The sequence below is a fragment of the Ostrea edulis genome, chromosome 10 (genome assembly GCF_947568905.1).
Source record: "Ostrea edulis chromosome 10, xbOstEdul1.1, whole genome shotgun sequence".
Lineage (NCBI taxonomy): Eukaryota > Metazoa > Mollusca > Bivalvia > Ostreida > Ostreidae > Ostrea > Ostrea edulis.
In genome coordinates, this window is record NC_079173.1 from 45,157,094 (window position 1) to 45,174,665 (window position 17,572).

Below are 17,572 nucleotides of genomic sequence, written 5' to 3' on the forward strand. Positions count from 1 at the left end.
AGTTTTGGTCAGGTGTATGTCAAATGCTATAGGTTTATGACGCATCAAAAAGACATAAACCTACTATTTATGCCATTTAAAAAGTGAAATTCTCAGAATGATTTCCCTTACATATTCTATTGTCAAACTTTAATCCCTGTTATGGCTCCTACCTAAACCCACCCCAGCCCCTGAGAGATTTTGAATCAGTGCTATGTGAGAAAGCTTACATGTAAACGTAAACTTTTCTGGTCCAGTGTATATTTGTATCCAAAACTTTGATCCCCTGCAGTGGAGGAGGGGGGGGGGGGGGGGGGGGAGGTGGCAGCTAGAAGAATAGAAGAAAAGTCTATTTTCACTGGTTACATCACTAAAAGAAATGTTTTGGAAACTTTTTTTGCTCAGTGGTTCTTGAGAAGATTTGCCCATTTTTTCCCCATGTAAATTGCTGTTCCCATATTGTGCCCCCCACATCGACTCAGGTGAGCTAAAAAAGCAATGAAGAATTTAACATTTGTACACCTTAGCAGGAAAACGAATAGATTTACAGTAACATAGGGTTATCAGTAATAAAATTGAATGTCAAAGAAAACATTGCTTAAGCTATGAATTCTGGGGTATCTTATCTGAAATCTCGATATGCATGAAGTGATAGAACAGCTGATACATTGTACCACCATATAACAATGGCTTCCGTTCTTCCTTCTCTGTGATGTCAATTCATCCAAGTCTTCTCACCTGTAGGAAAACAAGATAAGCTATAGAGAGTTCTTCTGATATATTTTGTGTAGAGATAATATAGAGAATTTTTACGATAGATTTTGTGTAGAAATAATATAGAAAAGTCTTCCGATAGATTTTGTGTAGAAATAATATAGAAAAGTCTTCCGATACAGTTCGTGTAGAGATAATATAGAGACTTCTTCTAATACAGTTTGTGTAGAGATAATATAGAGATACATTTTGTAGAGAGATAATATAGAAAATTCTTTCGATACATTTTATATAGTGATAATATAGAGAATTATTCTGATACATTTTGTATAGAGATAATATAGAAAATTCTTCCGATACATTTTGTGTAGAGATAATATAGAGAATTCTTCTGATATATTATGTGTAGAGATAATATAGAGAATTCTTCTGATACATTTTGTAGAGAGATAATATGGATATTTTTTTCGATACAGTTTGTGAAGAGATAATATAGAGAATTCTTCTGATACGTTTTGTGTAGTGATAATATAGAAAATTGTTCTGATACATTTTGTGTAGTGATAATATAGTGAATTATTCTGATACATTTTGTCTAGAGATGATAGAGAATTCTTCCAATACATTTTGTGTAGAGATAATACAGAGAATTCTATTGATACATTTTGTGTATAGAGATAATATAGAGAATTCTTCTGATACAGTTTGTGTGGAGATAATTATATAGAGAATTATTCTGATACATTTTGTAGAGAGATAATATACAAAATTCTTTCGATACATTTTATATAGTGATAATATAGAGAATTATTCTGATACATTTTGTATAGAGATAATATAGAGAATTCTTCCAATACATTTTGTGTAGATATAATATAGAGAATTCTTCTGATACATTTGTGTAGAGATAATATAAAGAATTCTTCCAATACAGTTTGTGTAGAGATAATATAGAAAATTATTCTGATACATTTTGTATATAGATAATATAGAGAATTATTGTGATACATTTTGTTTAGAGATAATAAAGAATTCTACTGATATATTTTGTGTAGAGATAATATAGAGAATTCTACTGATACATTTTGTGTGAGATAATGTAGATAATTATGACCACTCTTCGTTATTTTTACCATTTTACATGAGAATAATAAACAGTGTGCGTTTAATGTCCCATCAATAACTTTACACTCATATTGAGACTTCACCAGTGGCAGAAGTCCCACAAATTTAGATTCAGGGCAGTAGTAGTGAGGAAGTTTCTAAGTGCTAATGTCAGTCATGACACGGGACCTCTGATTTTAAAGTCCATACTTACATGAATATTCATATTTCATCTGAAACACCTGCGATCCTAACTTTTAAATACTGAGATACGCGACGGCACCTCTGTCAAAGTCTAAATGTCAAAGATTTATTGCCAAAACTTATTATTACCTATTGCATCATAAACGATACTTTTACAAGTTTTAGTTTTAAGCTTTAAATCATCAGTAGGTTCACAAAAAACAACAAATTCCATGTCATGATTATTTTACTATTAAATTATTGAATGAATGAATATTTATATAAAACCTTTTTATTTGCTCCGGTGTCTCATATTTATTATCTTCTGCATTTATAAAATTCAGACAAGTGTTTGATTTGTTTAGATCATTACGGTTTGATATGCTAAGTGAGTCATAGTATATATTTTGATATGCTTTTTAGACATTAACAGGTATTTGTGGACCTTAGCGGGAACAATAGATTGATCATTGATAGCAGAATCATTAAACATATGGAAACATCTGAATTTTTCTTTGTTCCTAATGGAATTTATTTATAATCACAATGTCTGAAAGTTATCAGAGTCCGACTCCTTTATCTGACTGTTGAATGTCGTTGTTATTATAACCGTTAATTCTCTCACCATTTTGTTTGTTTGCTAAAACCTTTGATCTGGTTTGACATACATGTACAGGGTTTGACACTAAGGCACGCCCGACCGACCGAGTCTACTAGATGATAGTTCCGGTCGGGTAAATTGTCGATTTACCAGTCCGACTGGTCGTGTTGACAAAATAAACAAGAAACTTTACTATAAACAATAAGATATTTTATTCTTTACTAAAAAAAATCACTGTGAAGAGTTAACAAGCAACATTGAACCGCGTGATGACATAATCTCTATTTTTAGTTCTATTAATAGTCGCTGTCGGAAGTGATGTTTTATGAAATTTACTCGATGTTAATGTGTGTAAAGTTATGTTGCGGATAAATAGATATAAACTGAATTTATTTTCATTTGAAAAAAAAGAAAAGTTTATCTTAATTGAAGATAAGAAAGCGTCTATAAAATTAATATATTACATCATAAACAGCCATTTTTCGGTGTTGACACGTGTGCGGAAATGTCTCTATATTCAAATACGACTTTTCGTCCTCAAGGAAAGATGTCCCGAGAGATTCAGAAAAAAAGGAATAGGTAGGGAAGAAACAAAGCAGGGCTTATGAAATAGAAATTTTAAAAAAAGTGGTTGAGGGCATTTTATTCTAATAAATTGACTAAAAAATTTCTGTGCCAGGTAGAATTTAAAGAAACAGAAAATGCGTTTGAAAATAAAAACATCAAATTGAATGACGAGACTAAAGATTTTTTTGAGACAATTAAATACGTTTTAGTTGAAACTTAACGTTTGTCATTTTAATTAAGTATCTAAATATGGAGAAACAATCAATGGGTTTTTTTTCTGGAAAGTTGGTCAGGGCTAGTGGATGTAAGGTCAGGTCTAGTAAAAATCATTTGAAGTAGCCCGACTGGTCTAGTGCTCAAAAAAGTAAATGTCAAACTCTGATGTACATATAAAAGAAAATCTGAACAAAATTTAAATGATTTCCGGATTATTTGTTTTTAGGTGCATACACTGATGAAAGGCTTTAAATAATAGGTGTATTAACATTAAAACATCAAAACATATGACTAATTTAGACTCATCCTTAAGTCATAAGGCCAATTCAAGTTAATTGATATATTATCATCCCCGCCCGCCCTTCCAAAATTGGCCCGACCCGAATTTTTGTTATTTTGCGAAACTTGCGATTTTCGGAATATTTTCATCTCCGACTCTGGACTTTACACTTTTTGTTTACATTTCCGGTAGAGGAATGTAAAAAGCCACGGGAAGAAAATCGAACAATATGGTTTTCCTAATTTCTCGCGTTCTTACAGGCGTAAATCTTGAAGAAGTTGGGTATATTTCTGTTTCAAATTAAAGCTTAACCTGGAATTCATCTGTCAAAGAGCATAGATTGATATCCACTGGCATTAAATGATACGCATCTGTTGAAAAAAAAACAACCAAAAAACGTTTGTCTTTAATATTTTTCTCATAAAATAAAAATAAGAAAATAAAATCCTCCCATCCGCCCCATACTTTTTGATGACCCTGAATGATAATCTACTAATTAAGTTGAATTTGCCTAACCCTGGGTTGTGAAATGTACCATTTTTTGTACACCCTTTTCTGCTATTCCTATGAACACATTTAGACTTTATACAGTGCATATTTATCAGCAAACTTACACATGAATACTATATACTAAGTTTGGCCTCACCCTGGGGTCAGAACCCTTACTCTGGGGATCAAATTTACAATATTGGTAAACGACTACCTGCTTTATCCATTTAGTTTCAATTTAGTATCAACAGCAATAAAGAAGATGTTATTTAAGTGTTATTTAATTGTTTTACACATACACACTATATAACAAGTTTGGCCATGCCCTGGGGTCAGAACCTCTAACCCGGGATCATGAAATTTACAATTTCGGTAGAAACCTTCCTGCTCTCCATCACCATGCATTAATGATTTAGTTTTTCTTACACGTGTGCGGTTCTTGAGAAGAATTTTGAAAAGTTGTCAATTTTGGACAGTTTTTGCCCTGCTCCCTAAGGTCCCAGGAGAGCTGGAGATCTGAAATTTACAATTTACGTCCCCCTTGTCCCAATGTCTTCATACCAAATTCGAAAAAAATTGGTCTGGTAGTTTTCAAGAAGTTAAGGTTAATCGATCCTCGTTTGATGTCATAGGTATTTGCAAATATCTTTATCAATTTTCTTTCGGAGGAATTTTAATCACTGCATAAAATAAAAATTTTGGTTAACTAAGATTGATTTTGAAAAAAGTTTATATTTTCCATAGATTATCAATTCTTTCTAATTAAAAAAATGTTGTCAAGGGCAATAACTCCAAAGCTGGTATTTCTTCTACTGTATGTCTATTATACATGATTTCCCTAATATCCACAATTAATTTATACAGATTTATGAATTAACATTTTTTAAAACTATTGACATTTAAAATTTGTCATTTCAACAAGTTTTTATCTATTTTAATTATTCTGTATAACAAAAATGTGTGAACAGTCAAATCCAAAGCGATCTAAAGGTTAAAAATAAAACAAATTTTAAACCTGGGCCAGAATACTGGATTTTGCGTTCCTGATTTTCAAAATTTTCTGGGACTTAATTGATCATGATTCATTTTTATTTGAAAACAAACTTTTTGTTATAGATCTGAATTTGAATGCTGACGACTGAATGTCATATTTTATGCACTTTGCTGAAATACCTGAAAAAAAGATATATAATTTCACATATTTTAAACAATAAATTTACCCTCAGAATGTGCCAGAATGCAGGATTTTGCGACCTGATTTTCAAAAATTTCCCCAGCCCCCCCCCCCCCCCCAAATTTTTTGGGCCTCCTCAAATCCTTTATAGGCCTCTTCAATGAAAAGGAAGTGAAAACCCTGTACCTCTGGTGTTTCCAGGGAATGTATTTGTCATACACTAAAAGTACAAAAGTCTTTTGTATTCTTCATCTATAGGATTTATATATATAAGATCGCTGAATCTTCCTTAATTTCACTTTTTCATCCAACGTATTATATTAAATTGAGGGGGGGGGGGGGGGGTGTTGGACAGCTAGAGGAAAAGTCTATCTTTCACTGGTTACATCAGTTATATAAATCTTTTGAAGCCGTGTGTTTTCAGTTCACATGGGGTTATATTGAAGGCATGTTTTTACACATGTGTACAGGTGTAGTGGGATATTGTGTGAGGATTTTGATTTTATTTCAATGTTACATACATGTACAAATATTAGAATTTTGAACCGATTTGCAAGAAGCGATATAAGACCTCAACATTACGCAAAAAATGCATGTAAGCGAGCTTTTGGACCACATCACTCACCTTGGTTAATATTTAAAGATTTTCCCTATATATTCGCATGTAAAACTTTGATCCTTATTGTTGCCCTAACCTACTCCTGGGGGCCATGATTTTGACAAAATTGAATCTGCACTATGTCAGGAAGCTTTCATGTAAATCTCAGCTTTACTGGCCCCGTGGTTCTTGAGAAGATTTTTAATGATTTTCCTATATATTTTAAAATAAAACTTTGATCCCCTATTGTGGTCCCATTCAACCCCCTGGGGCCATGATTTTGATAAACTTGAATCTGCACTATGTCAGGAGGCTTTCATGCAAATTTCAGCTCTTCTAGTCCAGCGGTTCTTGAGAAGATTTTTAAATGACCCAACCATATATCTGCCTTTTTTGTGATTATCTCCCATTTGAATTTGACATGACCCTTCATTTGAACAAACTTGAAAGCCCTTTATCCAAGCATGCTTTTGGCCAAGTTTGGTTATAATTGGCCCAGTGGTTCTGGAGAAGAAGTTGAAACTCTTAATGTAAAAAGTTTACAGACAGACGGAAAGACGACGGACAACAGGCAATCAGAAAAGCTCAGGTGAGCTAAAATGATTTACAAGAAATGTTCGTATGTTTGCATTTGTGATTTTTAGAAAATCTGTGGTGCCTTCGATGTAGTGTTAGGATATAATGCCAAGGGCTAGACAGTACATGTATTGCTTAGGGCTCGATCAATATATCGATTATCGATATACATCGGTATTTTTGTGCAATATGATAACCGATACAGCGAGTCTCGTATCGTTTAATATATTAAGAGTGGTCATTAACGTATCTTAAGCGAGATTTCATGAACGAGTTAACAAATAAATTGAAAATATACGAACGAACTATCTAAATGTCATTTGCTCCTTGACTGCATACAACACAAACATGTGTCGAAAGTGTGCGAGTGGTGACGATATCGTGGTCTCAGTTTTCAAATATTACATATTTGTAGCTTGAAAAAAACAAAGTGTAAAGTTTGTGAAACAGAGGTCGTAAGCTCTGGTGGTACAAGTAATTTAACAACACATTTGCTATGACATCAGACATGTAAAGCTAACTGTCAGAAAAATGGCAAGAAGTCTATCGATGAATGATGTATGTAGTGATCAGAGTCGAACGTGATCTGCAGTCGCAATTTTTGTATGAAGAAATATATGAACAAATAAATGAAGTTATAATTCATATGTGCAGATTCATCCTAACAATAATTTCCTCTGCTGCCTTAGACTTAGAGTGGGATATATTGTACCAGCAATTAGGCCAAGATAAATGAACAGTGCGTTTCCTATTCCAGCCTGAAAAAAAAAATAGGGTAGGTAGGTAGGGTAAATATTTGATTTTATTTGAACATTATATTGTTTAAAATTCAACTTTGACAATATGACATTTTATATCAGGATTAAAGCATATTGTGTACATGTAAAACTATTTTGAAAAATGCATATTACACCGACATAGTTATGCAAAAGCTACCTGGGTATTTTGTTCTTAATATTGAAATGTTCGTCTTTTCGACATTAAAACCTGGAAGGCATCAATAGCCTTTTTGGTCGCTGATTCAGTTGCCACTAACAACCCTGCATCTAATGTAGGGTCAACGTCTGGTTCACAAATAAACTCTAAATATTTCATTTCAAATCTTGCTAAATCACCAACAGAAATACTGCCCTGAACTTCATACGGCTCCATGTTTTTGGAATGCGATTTATTTGGCCAACATAATATTGTAGTTTCGCAGTGCTTTGGCCAATCAGATAGCCCTTCATGATGCTTCTCAAAAATACTAAACAATGTTTCATTGTTTTTACCATAAAGTTTTTTCCCTCTTGATGTTTGCATTTTCCTATCATAATTGCCAGCAATATGCTTGGCAAGACAAACACGCTGCACCCCCCCCCCCCCCGGAGAAATCGCTCTCAGAACATTTTTGTTTAATACGTAAAGGAATACGTATTTTCTCAAACACGGAAATGATCGAGATAAGGAATAGTGAAACCAGAATTGTTTACTTCCGGGAAGTATATCGGTGTATAAATTTTTCATGGTCGGCTAATATATTTTAGGGTCGGTCGGGGGACCGGAAACACACACTTTATTTATCTAGGCCTTAGGGTTTGTTTAAAGACAGAGAATATGGATGCCCTTGTTTTCATGAAGAGAAAATATGTTAACAATATTGATAAAAACAAATAGATAATAATTTCATGCACAATTGCCTTTTATGATATATTAATTCAAGCTAACACTATGCAAATGAGAGAAAAAGAATAGGCGAAGCTTTATTTTTGTTATTATTTAATCATTTTAATCCTCAAAATTAAGTGTAAATCTACTTACATTGTATCGTCAATACGTATCGCATATCGTCTCTCTGTATTGCAATATGTATCGTATCGAAATTTTCCAAACGATACCCAGCCCTAGTATTGCTAAGCGAATTCATATCCAAGGCCAAAAATAATATATGTTGGCTTCCACTTTCCCTACCTACCCTAGAAAATGTCCCTATAAAAAATTGAGTGAAAAAACCGTGAAAGTGGAAACCAACATACTATATTTTTTTGCCCAATCTTGGCCAATTTTCTTGGCCCAATGTAAATGTATTCATGTATTTCAGGGAAAGGAGCGATAACTCTTACAAGCAAACATTAAGAAAAGAGGCAATAATTATATTATTATATATATAAATAATTACGTGTTCCCGTTGCCGGGGTAAGTGTAATGTCGTTTCGGGAATCAGGCCTAGAGTGATCAAAGGAAATTCTGAATAAAGGAGACCTGTGTTTGACAATCATCAACATTCTTACTTTACCACGTTTAGATACTTTTATCCGTAGTCTTAGTTCCCTCGTCTCTGCTGGCAATGTTGAGTTTAGCAGTCATGTATTAGATCTACACACACGAAGAAAAACTAGGATTATAGTCTCAGCCCTGTCGTCTGCTGCACCTTGATGTGATGTCGCTTTAATCGCAGCGGCAAAGGCGCGAAATTCACTTCGACAAATTGGATTTATCGCTTATTTTCGTCTCAAACATCGAACCCGATTATAGATACCACTTGTCATTAGACTTTAAAACAACACCCTACACAATATTTTCTGTTTATTTTTACCCGCAAACAAAACTAACCCCATATCCAGGTGCTGTTCACATGTTTACAATCTAATTAAAATTAGATCCTATGATCCGCTCATCTACTATCGCTACAGGAGGGGGGTATCAAATATGGTGTGTTCCAAAGAATATTCCCTTCTTTAAAAGAGCGATAAAATTACACCTTGAGGGCTGGTAAAATTTAGAGACATGTTAATCCAATCCGGCGATGAACGAATTAAATGTGTGTGTGTTGGGGGGGGGGGGGGGGTCATTAAAGGGGCGTGTCCACGATTTGAGCTGAATTGTTTTTTTTGTTTTTTTTCATTTTTAGTGTTTACAATGCGTAACTAACTTGAAAATGTTTCTATCACTTAACCAAAATTTGAATATCAGTTGTTGGGTTACAAGTGAGATACATCACTCTCAATATTTTGTTATCTAAACAAGGCTCGTGCCATGTTTTTGTTTACATATAGATTGCTTGATAGAAAACAAAATGAGATGTACCAAACACTAGAAACTATTCAATTGTGTTAAGATATAACTTGAAAATGGAAACAAAATCGGTTCTAAGAAACATTTGCTAGCATATTTAACCAACATGTAAAGAAAATCTTGGCACGAGCCTTGTTTACACAACATAAACCGGATTAAAAAAATGTTGAATGTGGCGAAAAACATCAAAACAATCAATCAACCATAACAATGAATTGTGAGCTCTGTATCCCCCATATACTTCGACAGCTGACGTTCAAATTTTTGCTGACTATTAGAAATACCGTAGTTAAGCATCCTAAACATTAAAAATGAAAAAAAAAAGAAGATAAAATTTGAAAATGTTCAGCTTAAATCGTGTCCATGCTGCACATTATTCTGTGACCAAAACAAATATAGAAAAAACTGCATCATTGAGAGAAAGATAAGAGAAGAGAGAGTGTGTGAAACTGCAACAATTCCAAATCATTAATTTTAAAGGCACAACGTACACGGTAGCTTAATGTAAATTAGAGATAAACTTACAGATGCTGAGAGGTGGTTATATGATGCCAACTAAATTGATGGTCATCGCCAATGTCTGTGATACATTCTGTAATTTAATTTACATTACGCCGTCGCATTACGTGTTATGTAAAGATTGGACACGGAGTCCATTATTGAAAGTCACGTATCTTAACTCATTCTTAAAATCATGTTTAAACAAAAACTGTGGTCAAGTATTAAATATATTTTGTTTAAAAAGAAGCTTTTTAAATGCTTTAGGGGGCCCTGATTTGCTATAATCGTCCCCCCGGGACTCTGCCCTGGACTATTCAGTCAAGAGAGAGAGAGAGATAGAGAGAGAGAGAGAGAGAGAGAGAGAGAGAGAGAGAGAGAGTTTACGCATGTCCGATCGATCGAAACAAAAAAACAGGATATATACTTGTACTTCACATCGACTAAATATAATTTCTTTTCCGTGACGTTGCACGTTAAAATGGTAAAAAATATTATATTTGAATAAAAAATCTCTAAATAGAATACATGTTTCACAATGCAGCGGGAGTTACTTTCCCCTAAATACAGAGGACACACACCACGATGCGGTCCTCAATTCATTAAAACTAATATGTGACTGTCAAATGTTTTAAGTCTCTGATTTTATTCAAATGTTGATTGTGTGATTTTTGTTTTTTAGGCTGCGTTGGGTCATGATGTCACAAATTCTGTAAATATTAGTCGTCTATTTATTTAGATCAGGGTCAAGACATCTTTAGCATATCATCAATTCTTCATTATTAATGTTCAATATTTTGGACGACCAGATGTTATATGTGCAACAACGCATGTACATTACATCAGCTGATCTAGAGGGGTGGGCCTACTGATGTTGCAACACACAGGCCCCTTTGACTTTGGTTTTAAAAAGAGAGCGCGACAGAAAGAAAGAGATATATCAGAATATGGTACTTAATTTTTTCCGCGAACATTATTACTGCATCAAATTGATTATAGGATAAAAGATCTAAATTTAAATAGTTTGGGGAAGGGGTAAACTCCTGTAAGTTTACGCGATCCGACATTGATTTTCACACACTGATTTTCATTATATTTAACATTCCTCAAATTTAGTTTGAAAGTGGTGGGGCGTTAAGGAAAATTATGTGCATTTAACAGATATTTCGTTGGCACGACATAAAAATCTCGTTCGCGCGACTTATTATGTTTTTTGCACGAGATAAGTTTTGTATTTTTTTTTTACTTTACACTTACTATATAATTAACTGACCAAAGTCTATGGTATTCAGAAGTTGACTTCAGTATTTAGTATGGATGAAAGTTGTAAATTTCAACCATGTGCCTCTAATAGTACTCTTTGTGTAAGTGGAATTAACAAGTTATTTCTTCGAAAAACAAAGAACTTTTGCAAAATAAAAGAAATAAACTACATGGACAAATCTGAATATCTATTAAAAATACGTTCTTTGATTTCTTTGAGCGAGGGTGGTGACATCAAAGTTAAAAAAAAAAATTGCATGAGAGTGTAAATTCGGCAACTTGAAATATCCTTAAAATTATTCATTCTCTGCATAAAAGATGTGCGTGAATTCACTTGCGCTTTCATGGTGAATATCATGATTAAGCAATTGATTGGTTAAAGTGTATGTCCCTTATAAGATTATTTCACACAAAAAAAACATATTTTCTTTATTTCATTACATGTATTTTGGAAGCCACCAAAACAGGAATATAAAACTTGGTAACTAATTTAAAATGAGTCTAGCTTGGATTTTTGCACACCTTACTCATGGTTAAACTTAACCTTGTTTGAATATGAAATCCCCCCACAATGTAAAATTCCCTAAGTTAGGACTTTCTACGTATTGGTAGAGGCATTGGGTTTTGAGGAATTTAAACCAATGATACACGATAACATAAAAAAGGTATTAGTCATCCAGAAAGCATATAGCACTACTGTAAAACATATGTAAATACCTAATTATAAACACAATTATAGAAAGCTGAATGTTGCTAATTAAAACCCTCTTTATTTTCATTTGAGTTTTCATGATGACACAGTGGAATTTCATATTAAAGAAATATACAATCCTGTTTGGTATTCAAAATTGACTACACACAATAAAAGTTTTTAAAAATTAAGGAAATTATGTCGTTCGCACGATATAATAAGTCGTGTAAACAAGAAAATAAGTCACGCGAACGAGATAATTATCTCGTGTGAACGACATGATATTTCCCAAAATAAGAAGTAAAAAAAAAAAAAAATGCATGCCCTAAATATACCAACGTATCATTCATTATTAGAACATTTAATTTCCATGGTATTAAACAGCAGTCCCGCAAAAACGCAGGCGACTTCTACAAACTTATATAAGGGGTCGGCCCATAATAATAATAAAGTCAATAAAACTCAATTTCCGCAGGAAAAAAATGGTGTTTATTCACAAATAAGGACTCGCACATCAATTTTACTTTTCCTCCATTCTCACAATGTCAAGGTTTTGTGATCGCGTACCCGCCACATAAATAGGGAGGGTGCGTAATCACAAACCCTTGGCATTATGAAGATTCTTTTCGTCCGACTTTGCATGAGACGTAATTAAGCAAATTAAAGGTGTAAGAATGCGAAGTTTAACTCAGCCGCCCCCTGATTTTTTTTTTTTCAAATTTAAGGTAAAACCGTGATTTCTTGTTTAGAAAAATAGTGAACGATAGAAGAATAAATAATTTCACTCACTCTCAGCACAGGCACTTGTTTCGGTAAATACGACCTCAGAGGTCATAAGTTATCTACAGAAACAAGTGCCCGTGACTCTCGGAAAGATAAAAAGACAAAATCTTTTAATCTATTGAATTACTTTTATTAGTTAAACTTGCATGCTTTTTTTTTTTTTTTTACTTTTCCAAATCTTCTTAAAATTTGCACCATTTTATTGATTTCACCTTATCAAAAATGATAGAGAATGATAAGTTTACATGAGTGCATAGGAGACATATTTCTTGCCCTATAAAATCTATAAAAACTTTAGGAGCTTGTAGGAAATTGGCCTCGTCGGTCCCCAGACCTCCTGTATCAAAAAGTTGCATCCCCTAACCGCAATTCCTGGATCCGCCCCTGATATATAAATTTAATGGTTGTAGAACAACCATATTCATCCAGTTTTACCATTCAGCATTTGGTTTCTATCATCTACATTTGGATTAAATCGCATTGATTTGATCTACATTAAACGAATACTAATTATGTACATGACGCGTGGGTACATGAACTAGACTTATGTATCTGTATACACTGTGACGTCATGCATGTTGTTAGTCACGGTCTCAAAACGTACTAAATCATTACGCTATTATTCACGTTGTTTTATATTAATAAAAAACACGTTACATAAGTTATAATATAGTGTATTTCAATATAAAAAATAAAACACAGCGCCCCAGGATTTATATTTACCAGGTAACTTACCCTTCTGCGGGTCCGGGGGTATTTTGAAGAACAGCCATTTGCAGTCAGATCGTTGAATGGCTCCACCTTATCACTTGTACTACTAATTGAATGCTTTGTTTTTTAAATAATGGAGAACTCAGCGTCCTTGTGATATATCCATTTTATAATTTACCCGTAAAGAGTGTCTTGTACAAACTTTTCAATGTTTCTTCCGCATTCCTCAGGTTCACACTAATGGCGGCTGCTTGGGTAGTTTTAAAGTAGGTCTTTTAAAGATCATTGATCCGCAACCAGGTGTACAACTGTGTCATGTAACCGACTGAAGCTTCTGTGTGCCTATCGACATTTCATTTAAACGCCACATTTAGATTTTATAAACATGAAAATTTATGCAGTTTGGAATTAGTCAGAAATTATCATGGGCGTTTTGCTTACGACTTTGCCTGTATTGAATGGTTTTGGGGGGAAACAATATTTTGCGGTGGGTGTTTTATTTTTGTTTCGTGACATTAGGTTTTTTCCAGCGGTTGATTCGTTGATAATATTCTCGGTCTTTTCCAATCAAGCAGAGAAGAAAGCAGTGTTCTTCAATATGTTGTTGTCGATTCTTCACAATTGGCAACAGAAGTGTCATAGGAGTTTTACTAAGAGGTTGACTTTTACAATCGACGGCTGACTTTTACAATTTAAAGGGATCAACTCCAACTACAGAAATTGGACTGAAATAAATATACAGACTGCTTCAGTAAGAACACCAAAACCGACAGTTGTGTTTATTACAATAGTATTGTATACTCTTTAGCAACTCTTGTTCTTTCTACATTTGTTCGACACTTTCACAATGTACGATCGTTTTAATATTTATTTAAGTTAAATTTATCGATATTCAAATGTACATGTAATTTATTAACTGCGAATGACGAGCTGAGAAATGCATTCAAGGGACCCAGAAAATTGCCATAAAAAGAAAGAGTGTTTAAGCTTTACTGATTATCATAAGTATACCACAGCACACTCATTGTAAGGAGACGAACTCAAGTTAGGCCGTCCTTGATATTCACACCTTTTTGATCCAATTAATTTTTAAACTAGCAGGTAAGTTTGAGCTTCTAGAACACGTTTATGATAAAAAAAAAATTAATTCTTAAGATTTTGGGGGTGGGGGCCATTTTTCGAAATTTCTCTATCAGACCTTACCAATTTCAATCGGCCGTAAAAAAAAATTATTGCGCGTGATATTTTAACAATCTCGGTATCAAAACGTAGATAGTTATGTGTACTATAGATTAAAAAAAGTTACATTAAATATTTTGGGTATTTCGAGGAGAACCCAAGTCTTTTTTACACCCACCTCCCCCCCTTTTTTTTTAAAATCCACTTTTGACCGCCCATAACATTTTTATTTGGTATAGTACAATTAAAAAACTTTATATCAATGGATAGATATGTTCAATACCTATCTAGCAACACCAAGTTTGTAAAGATCGAATAATAAATACGGAAGCTATAGGACCGCAAATCCGAATTTGTACGAAAACCGAAAAATTTCATATCGATGTCAGTTTGAGTGGCTGTATCTCAGGTATCGGATGCGACAGAACATTGGCACCTATTTTCCTGTCTAGGTACATCCTTCGGACATTTTATGTTAAAATTTGAAGGCGATATCGTATTGAGGCCTATTTTTTGCTAACTGTTTTCTTAACCCTACCCACCTCTTTTTTGAAATGTTCGGCTTTTGGCAGACATCTTTACATGTAAAATTATATATTTTTTTCATAATTATGTAGATCTATTCAATACCTATCGATTGATACCAAGTTTGTTTATTTCTATGCATAAATACGATACCCAGAGCGCGTGATATCGGGGCTTCCGCACGAAAATTAATTTTCAAAAATTAGTCCGTTTTCGCGCGCGTATATCTCCGTTCAATAGGCCCCAAAATTGATCTTCCTAGTATCAAAAGTTTCCAAATTTATTAGGTAACGTTGCATTAAATTTGTAAGGCGATATCATTTTGAGGCCTACCCCCTTCCGACTGTTTTCTGTAGACTACCCCCATTTTTTTTTTACCGGTAATTATTTTGACCGCTTATAATTTGATCTGTGGTGCTTGGATTTTATTAAGTTTTATATCATTGGAAAGGGCTTGTAAATACCTACAATTAGACACCAAGTTTGTATAATTCCATTGATAAATGAATATTTTATAAAGGATTGAAAATGGAAATTTTCGAAAAATTAACGGAAGTGCCCTATATAAATTGGCTCTTTGTCCGATGTTTGACATCATATTGGAAACAAAATAGGATGCAATTGTAGCCCAATAATGTATGTTTGTGGGGAAAAAAATTGAAAATCTGTTAAGAAATAAAGGCACCAATTGAAATTCCTTACATCGAACAAATCGCAAAAACGAATGGCCGTGGAATTCGGGCTCTGTGCCATATTTAATCCCTGCTGGTGCCCATACCAATTAAGATATCGTCATTCTGAAAATTCTAATGGAAAGAGCACCCAATTTACTACAAAATAGTATTCTAAACTTTATTTTATTATTAAAATTAAGAAATCGCAGACGCCCGTAAAAGGGGACAAAATAACGGCGATATTGACTAAAAGGATTTTTTTCGCATTTTTGACACGAGTTAAAAGGTTCATTAATGCAATTACTAGTAATATCTTGATATTAACGATGAGACAGGAAACATGTCGACAATTTATGAGAATTTCAAAGACTACTTATAAGAAATAAAATTTTACCTGGCATTCAAAATAGCGAATACATCCTAAATTCAATGAAAAAATGTTTACGGGTACCCCCGCATTTTAGCTCTAGGGAGATTACCCAGGAAGGTAGAGACATGTTCTACCCACCAAAAGATTCATAAAGAATGTATCTATGCGGGACAAATAAATTAAAATCGAATAGTTAATACCCCGAGGTGGAAAAGGCCGTCCAATTTGCCGTATTTAACGAAATTACGGAAATTCGCTTCTGGGGCTGTGCGGGGGTCCCGCATTCGCGTCGGGGTGCCTATACGGAGCTAGATAGAGCAATGTTGATACTTTTGTTGTAAAGAAAATTAAATTCCAAGCAGGGTAGCATATTGGGTTGTTTTTTTTACAGCCCCATTAGGGCGATAGAAAGAGCGACTGCATCAAAACTATACGGCGGATTTCCGTATAAAAGGGGTAGCCTTACGTATTTTAGCTCCACGGGGACTACCCAGGTAGATAGAGGCATGTTCTACCCACCAAAATAATTGTAAAGACTGTATCTATATGGAAAAATTACATTAAAGTCGATTAATCAACTCTCCGAGGAAAAAATGACCTTCCAATTTGCCGCATCTCCCGAAAATACGGAAAATGCTTTCCTGGTTGGCGGGGGGTCCCGCACTCGCGTTGGGGTGGCTATACAGAGCTAGATAGAGCATTGCTGATATTTTTGTTAGAAAGACAATGAAATTCTAAGCAGGGTAGCATATTGGACTGTTTTTTCAGCCCCTTTAGGGTCATAGAAAGGGCGGGTCTATAAAGACTCTATGACGGATTTCTATATGAAAATAGTAGCCCTCGGTATTTTAGCTCTAGGGAGACTACCCTTGTAGGTATAGACATGTTCTACCCACCAAAAGATTTATAAAGAATATATCTATTTGGGGAAAAAAATTAAAGTCCATTATTTAACTCTCCGAAGAACAAATGGCCGTCCAATTTGACGCATCTACCTAAAATACGGAAAATGCTTTCCCGGTCAGCAGGGGGTCCCGCATTCGCCTCGAGGTGCCTATACAGAGCTAGATAGAGCCACGCCGACATTTTTGTTGTAAAGAGCATTAAATTTCAAGCAGGGTACCATGTTTAATCGTTTTTTTTCCAAGCCCTTTTAGGTCCAGAGAAAGGGCGGCTCTATAAAGACTCTATGGCGGATTTCTATATGAAAAGGGTAGCCCTCGGTATTTTAGATCTACGGAAACTACTCAGGTAGGTATAGGCATGTTCTACCCACCAAGAGATTCTTAAAGAATGTATCTTTGTAGGAAAAATAAATTAAAATCGAATACTTAATTCCCCGA

General features: G+C 34.2%; 1 protein-coding gene across 9 annotated transcripts in view; it reads right to left on the reverse strand.

Annotated features, from left to right (window-relative positions):
• Positions 1-17,572, reverse strand: part of LOC125653150 (uncharacterized) — a 140,601-nt gene that overhangs the window by 21,470 nt on the left and 101,559 nt on the right. Inside the window, exons 1-2 of one of the 9 annotated variants that reach the window (XM_056151476.1) lie at positions 13,506-13,750; positions 657-717 (exon numbers count right to left, since the gene is read on the reverse strand). The exons of 5 other annotated variants lie outside the window; for them this stretch is intronic. The gene's annotated coding sequence lies outside the window, so the exon portion shown is untranslated. Of the gene's footprint in view, positions 1-646; positions 718-8,756; positions 8,885-13,505; positions 13,751-17,572 lie in introns of those variants that run through there. 3 more of the 9 variants (XM_056151474.1, XM_056151473.1, XM_056151475.1) reach the window with 3 other exon arrangements.